The sequence below is a fragment of the Pavona decussata genome, unplaced genomic scaffold (genome assembly GCF_977016875.1).
Source record: "Pavona decussata unplaced genomic scaffold, jaPavDecu1.1 SCAFFOLD_106, whole genome shotgun sequence".
In the NCBI taxonomy this organism is placed as follows: domain Eukaryota; kingdom Metazoa; phylum Cnidaria; class Anthozoa; order Scleractinia; family Agariciidae; genus Pavona; species Pavona decussata.
This window is the reverse complement of record NW_028145520.1, coordinates 301,489-308,713: the sequence shown is the minus strand read 5'-3', so window position 1 is coordinate 308,713 and position 7,225 is coordinate 301,489. Positions and strand designations below refer to the sequence as shown.

General features: G+C 41.2%; 2 pseudogenes across 1 annotated transcript; both read right to left on the bottom strand.

Annotated features, from left to right (window-relative positions):
• Nucleotides 1-2,290: 2,290 nt before the first annotated feature.
• LOC146471079 (uncharacterized) lies at nt 2,291-5,132 on the bottom strand (annotated as a pseudogene).
• Nucleotides 5,133-5,554: 422 nt separating this feature from the next.
• Nucleotides 5,555-6,680, bottom strand: LOC146471078 (uncharacterized; annotated as a pseudogene). Its single transcript, XR_014866868.1, has 3 exons — nt 6,179-6,680; nt 5,899-6,066; nt 5,555-5,780 (listed from the first exon to the last, which is right to left on the bottom strand). The product of XR_014866868.1 is annotated as an uncharacterized LOC146471078 (transcript).
• Between the last annotated feature and the right edge of the window lie 545 nt (nt 6,681-7,225).

Sequence of the window (7,225 nt, the reverse complement as noted above, 5' to 3'; positions counted from 1 at the left end):
AAAAGGTAAACAAGGTAATAGATAGGCAAACCCCCTTTCTGACTTCAGAATGGAAAGACACATGCATCAAGATACTAATTGTGGAATGGAGGGCATTTAAAATAAAATCTCTGAGTTAGTTTTTTTCTGAATAAGTTGTATAAGTTGGGTTTTGGTTCCATTTTACAAATCAACGTTTTACTACCCAAAAATCCAAGTTTTAGTAGTCCAGTCCATTCCACGTTTTTGCAAGATGTCGTTAGGAAACCAAACTAGCAACATACTTAAGAACGGTTTGCTGTAAGGACCGACTAACCGTATACAAAATAGAAAAAACCGATTTACCCAAACTTTGCCAGAATAAAGGGCTTGGTGAACTACCTCTAAAAATATATGTTTCATTTTGTTTAGAGCTTTATTTATTTTGGGGGAATTTTTTTTAAGATTTTACCCATGGAGACGGGCTAAAATCACGCCGAAGTAGGCACTTTTGTAGAAGCTCCCTTTTATACAAGGAGCCTTTTCTAGAAAAGATTAACCCAACAGAAGGAACAATTTTATTTTCTTAGATGACTAGCAGCGTTACAGTCGAACCAGGTCAAGCGTACCCCCGTAGACTCTATTAATGGATCGATTATTTGAAAATTGAACCCATTATTCGTTTCAAAGAATGCATTCATTCATTCATTGTTAGCGCATATAGCACATCAATGTTCAAATTAAAATTCGATTCTTATTGGCTTTTAATTTGAACATTGGTCCGCGCTAACAATAAAAGCAATAGCCTGTAAAATTCAAACAACAGTACATTTGAAACAGCTTGTTCGTTCAAACTGTTCCCGCATATTGTTGACAAGTTCATATCATTCATTATGCAAATTTGGTCATGGCAAGAGCACAAAGTCAAGCGCTTGCAAATGAGTCGGCTGAAAAATCCAATTTATCTTTCATGTATAGCATGACCCACCTTGTAGCATGAAAAAGTATGGTATATAATTCACCAGACTGTCCATTATACCGCGAAGAATAGCCTGCAACACATGTGCCGAAGGTCATTGCCATTGTCGAAAGTCAATTGAAATGAACATCTTTCACTGGAGTTCGCATACTTTACGCTAAATTAATTTGCATATATCTCAAAAAGAGAACTGCTTATTATGATAAAACGCTTCCAATCCTTTTTAGCTTTTTTTTTTTTGAATAACTAACGGAATAAACACCAGTGTATAAGCGTAAAATGTCCATTTAGTGATCATTAGTGAGTTTAAACTTACCCGACAGGACCCACTTACACCGTTCCCGGTTGAAAATGGGGAATTTTCTTTCTGACAGTACGCATTGACTCCTGTAAATCACGAGAAATCTGCTTTTTGAATTGCTAATTTTACTTTTCAAATTATCTTTCATAGCAAGTACATAACTTCAAATTCAAATGTGTAGTTTTCCTTTACTCAAAATGTGCCAGCAGAGTAAAAATAAGCGTCTTCCGGCGAAGGAAAGTCAAGGTTTATGAGCTCTCATTTATATTTCCCCTCGATATAAAAGGTGAAAGGTTGCTCTTAATTGCTGAAGTGACATGTTTTGAAAACGCTCTGAGAACTCGCTGTTTAATTTACCCCAATTTTTTATTCGATCAATGTTTAGTTGAAATGATTATGTTTTCCCGGAGTGTAGTTTTGTAGGGCAAAGCGATGTACCAAAATGCTTTTTTTGTCCTTGAATTTAGCCAAAATTAGGTTGTTATAATCACCGGTAAAAAGGCGCAACTTAAAAAATTGGTCAAAAATTCATGTTTACGTTTTATTTAACTTTAACGCCGCTAGTCATCTAAGAAAATAAAATTGTTCCTTCTGTTGGGTTAATCTTTTCTAGAAAAGGCTCCTTGTATAAAAGGGAGCTTCTACAAAAGTGCCTACTTCGGCGTGATTTTAGCCCGTCTCCATGGGTAAAATCTTAAAAAAATTCCCCCAAAATAAATAAAGCTCTAAACAAAATGAAACATATATTTTTAGAAGTAGTTCACTAAGCCCTTTAGTCTGGCAAAGTTTGGGGAAATCGGTTTTTTCTATTTTGTATACGCTTAGTCGGTCCTTACAGCAAACCGTTCTTAAACACACTTAAACGTAGCTGAGCTTATAATTTCTATGACTTGATAGTGTTTAGAGTTTCAACCCTTTTATGGCTTGAACGCAAAACGTGTTCCAGACGTGGTACAGCCTTGTAACTGCATGGTTGCCAACCATAAAGATTGGCAGAAAATCCCTGCGCAAATATACCAACGAAATTTGTCTGCAAGCAAATAATCAAATACTTACCAATACTGCACTGCGGCGAGAAACCAAATTTGTCGCAAAGAAGCTGCTAACAATTTATCCTGAACGTGACCGGAGTTTAAGGAACTGACAACGGAAAAATTGTCGCAGTAAACCATAATCCGTAGTCCGCGCCAATAACGACCCCAGAGTCGAAGAGCTAGAACGATAGCTAAGGCCTCAAGAAGATGAATACCAGTGAATTGAAGGAGAACTTCCGGTGGAAATGCGACATGAAAATACTGCTCAGATGACATACCCCCGCAACCCGTCAAACAGGCGTCGGTAGAAAAATTACTATCGGGCGCAGACCACAATTGCGTGGGAATAAGAAATACACCATTGTAAACGTTGATAAACCGCATCCACCAGCGGATATCTTTCCGAAATTCGGCCGATAACTTGACCCAATGATGATTGCGCCGCAAGGAACGCAAAGTGTCCAGAATGCGAGTTAGAAACAAACGACCCGGCCAAACCCATTTGGAAACAAAGGCAAGTTTGCCTATCAGAGATTGTAGCTCAGTTTTGGTCGCGGACCTTTTAGTGAGCCACTTAGGTAACAGATCCGTTTGCAATTCCAACAGTCTGTCCGGCGTAACAGACACAGTAAAATTTATCGTGTCGAAGAGAACTCCGAGACAAGTAACTCGAGTAGACGGAGGGCAAGCCTTGTGAGACGACTCTTGTAACCCTAAGACCTAGAGTGACGAACCAGTGAGCGCATAATCGGCGAAGGCGGTGCCGGCGCAGAAATCCCCATGAAATCGTCTAAATAACTCAAAACGTTGCAACCGACCAGCGAGAGCATAAAACATACCGTGTTCGTGACTCGCTGGCAAGCCATAGCAGCGGACCGGAGACCCATTGGCAATCGAACGTCAAAAAACAACTTGTCCCGCCACGAATATCCCAACAAAGGATAATTGAAAGGATCTACTGGCGACTGACGATAATCACGTTTTAGATTACATTTGAACAACTAACAACCCGGCCCCAGCTGAACGATACACTCCGCGATGTCGTCTACAGTGGGATAAGTTAACGACACAGGTTCACCCAAAAAGAAGTCTTTAGAAATTCCGTCATTGACAGACGAACTGGCCAGCTGAGGTCCTTAATAAACCGACGTTCATTGCTGTCCGGCTTTGGAACTGAGTTCAATGGAGACAAGGCGATAGGCGCCACAAAAGGATTGCGTGCAAATGGACTGCAAATGGAACGTAACGCAAGTTCCGTTGAGAGGTAGGTGTCAATGGCGGACGGAAAGTCTAGTACACCAGAAGGTAAAACCCCATGATAATCGTAACCGATGGGCCACCCAAACTCTAAGAAGTCACAAACTTCCACATCGGAATACGTAAACTTGATTATGTAATGTGACAGAAATTTGGCTCGAAAGGAAGTGCGTCTGGGGTAACGAACGATTGGGACGAAATATCCATGCTAGAACTTAAACTAGAGCTAATACTAGGCTGCACTACATGCAGCGATGAGCAAACAGTAAATTATCATCAATAACTAATGGAACCGTAACTTGCGAGGAAGGCAAGAGTGTGGCACTCGCACTCCCAGGATCAGAGTGAACCACCCTGCTAAGTCTAGAGTCTAGATAACACTTATCTTCCACAGAAGATAGAAAGTCTTGAAAACATGAACAAAGTCTAGAGTCTGGTTTAAAGTCTGAAACGGAAAGTCTTGAGTCTTGAAAACAAGACGAGTCGTGATTTAGCGGCTCTAAAAGTTCTAGTCAGGGGGCAGTCGTTCTGGAAGAGTGGGAATCCTTTTCCACCGCCAAAGGACATTCTTTCGAAAATTCTGTATGACGAGTAGCAACACGCATGTCCACCCAGCACCGAGCACAAATGGGCTGCAGGTTCTCCCCGAAGAGTACCGTAGGGTTCTTTGTTTAACTTACAGACATCATGTTAAAAATCACGGCAAAAGAAGACCGCAGTAGAGCCGTCGGTGCGCGAAGCCCCTGCCCGAGATGATGGTTTTAGTGGGGCTTGAAGGATCCTTGACTCCAAATGAGTAAACGAATCTCCCCACTCCAAGTGAGTAAACGAATCTCCCCAATCAGCCCTACCACATTTCGATTGCAAAAAGCATGCCCGCATGAAGATCGCGGACCAAATACCAAGTGAACTGTGTGGCCAAATACATCAGAGAGCAAAGATGAACAATGCGGGCGCAAAGTTCTTGTGGTGGGAGGTTAGGCCTTTGGAGAATAGCTGCGTATCCGGCTGCAAATTCAGCCAGTGTTAGATCATCATATGTTTTGTCCTTAGAAACATATGACAAACTCAAATGGCTGTGGGGCCATAACTGAGGGTTGACCACGCGGCTAGTTAATTTACTGGCCTTCCCTGACCTTAAAGTGTGGCTCCTACCTCCAGTAGATTTCTTTTCAGTCTTGTCGTCATCCTCACTTTCCTCACTGCTACTGTCGTCTAGCTGGGAAAGAAACTGTTCCACTTTAGAAGGCATGAGCTGGTTGGTGCGCAGATCTTTTAGCGTGGTTTTCTTTTTATCCTGATCAGCACGCTTGTCCAACATAGCATTGCGCAGGCGAAGCGCCTCCAGTTCTTTCCTCATTTGCTCAAGCTGGGAGGACTCCTCCAGGACTTTGTTTCTTTCTTTTGCTTCCTCAAACAGACGTTTCATTTTGGTGAAATCGTGTGCTTGGTAGTCGTGAGGCGTGGTATCTCCGACTGGGGATGAGAGAGGATGAGGATCGGGAGAAAATCCAAATGTCGGGACTTGTACACCTTTCCCAGCGTGTATCATGGCGTAATCGAGTTGCTTACTAGAACGAAGGTTGTACTTGGATTCAGACATGTTTGTTGAAAAAATTTAACTTCACAATCACAAGTATAAGGATTAACTAGCTTTACACAGAGCGAATCACTCATAAAATAATTGTCTCAACCACGTGCGTGGCGGTATATATAGAGCTACATTAATAAGTAACTAAAATAAGATCTATTGCGACACGTAATTACTAAAGTTTCCGCGCGTGGAATTAAACATTTTAAGCGAACCTCAAAATCAACCAATTGGTAAGGTTATTGCCCTTTCCCATTCCGACCTGCAAACAGGGCAAAATCGAAATAAGTAAAAAAGTGATGACTCCGTCACCAGAAATAGTTTTTGTTGATGAGCAGGAGCATTTTGTGGAGACTCTCTGTAAAAGAAAAAAATAAGGGTTTAAGTGTTAACTTTGCACCAAAAGCATCGTTTGGAGGCAAACAACATTTTTTGTCTGTGTAACTCACTCATACAGACAATCATCAAAGTCATTAAAATCTGCATCCTCGTCCGATTCCTCATCAGGTTCAGTGGCATACAAGGGGTCATCATCAGCATCCCTGTCTTCTTCTTCCGATAATTCATCCTTGCTCTGGCATGGAGTTGATGCCACAAATAAATCTTTGAGAAGAGTACATTGTGTGCCTTGGGTCTTGGTGGGAATACTCTTTAGAATACCTGCGAATAACACCAAAAAAGATTTACGTCTGAAGTATTTAAGAAGTCCAGGATGCATCCCACATTTGAGTACAACTTAAATAGACATTTTTTACAAATTGTGTAAATTTTAACTTGCCTTTCCAAGTATGTCTGCTCCGAAATTGTACAGAGACATTTTCCTTGTATGCTCGGTTTGCGCAGAGGCCTCTTGTGCTCTAGGAACCAATTCTATACCTTTTGTTGAGTAATCAACATCAACTGCGCTGGAAGTGGAACCTTCTTCTTTTTGCCAATCAGCGATTATCTTTTCAAAGATCAGATAAACAAGACAAAGGTTAGTTTTTATTTGCTTATTTGTAGTTTAACCATGAGTTTCATCATAAAAGTAGGTTTGACTCAGTTTTGTCAAAACATACGCGAGCAGCTTCTCGTTTTCTGTATGCCCCTCGCTGCAGTGATGTCTTTTCAGCCTGTGTCACCTTGTGAGTGCTGTCCTCCTCTAATCGTTGTATTTTCGTTTTAAGTGGACCACTTTTGAATATGGTTGGAACTGCATCAATTTTAATGAATGGCTTCATCTTTAAACCCATATACTTGATTATGGCTGTTTGTGCTTCAAAGCAATCTTCAGTGAAATGAGCACTGCAAAGTCTAGTTGATTTCTTAGGGTTAATAAAATCAGATCAAGTATTTTTCATGACATTCGTCCAAAGCCTTGAAAATTTGGGATCGTCAGGCCACTGATGAAGACTTAATCTGTCCTTATGGGTATTGGAACACCCACCAGCTATACAGCGATGTTGCATTTTTAAATTTTCAACAAACCTTGAAATAAAAAATGATTTTAAAAGAAATAAAACAAGTCAATGACCAAATCATGACGAAGAAACGTGTGGAAATCTAACCGGAAAGGGTTGGGCGAGTTCTTTCTACGTCATTTCCGGTTTTTCAGCCAAAGCACTGCATTCGAACTGCATGACGAGAAACTTTGCCCATTTGATGGCAAATAATAGAACTCACTTTACTTTTTGCCAGTATCTTAACCCGTTAACGCACCGTGCTGGCCAAAACCGGCCGTGATTTTGGGCATCCTCGCGCTCGGTCCGCGCTCGGTCCCTACCCCTCCCTAGAAGAGATTTTTTGTCCCCTATTATTCTCATTGCCTTCAGAAAGGACTGACCAATCAGAATCCACTTACTGCGCATATATTTTTAGGTCTTAGGTCCAATTTCAATTTTTTTCCCCTCGTGGGCCACGAAGGAAAACACGTCTTTTCTAAATGGTAAATCGAAAGAAGAACTGCTGAGGAATACTCAACAGTTTCGACAGCGAAAATCCGAGAAATAACGGCGAAGAAACTGCGCTTCCAGTACGAATCGTTGTTTTATCCAGGCGACGAGCGAGCGGACAGCTTAAATCATAATTCAGGCCATGGACTTTCTGAGAAAATTTAGAGTACTTCT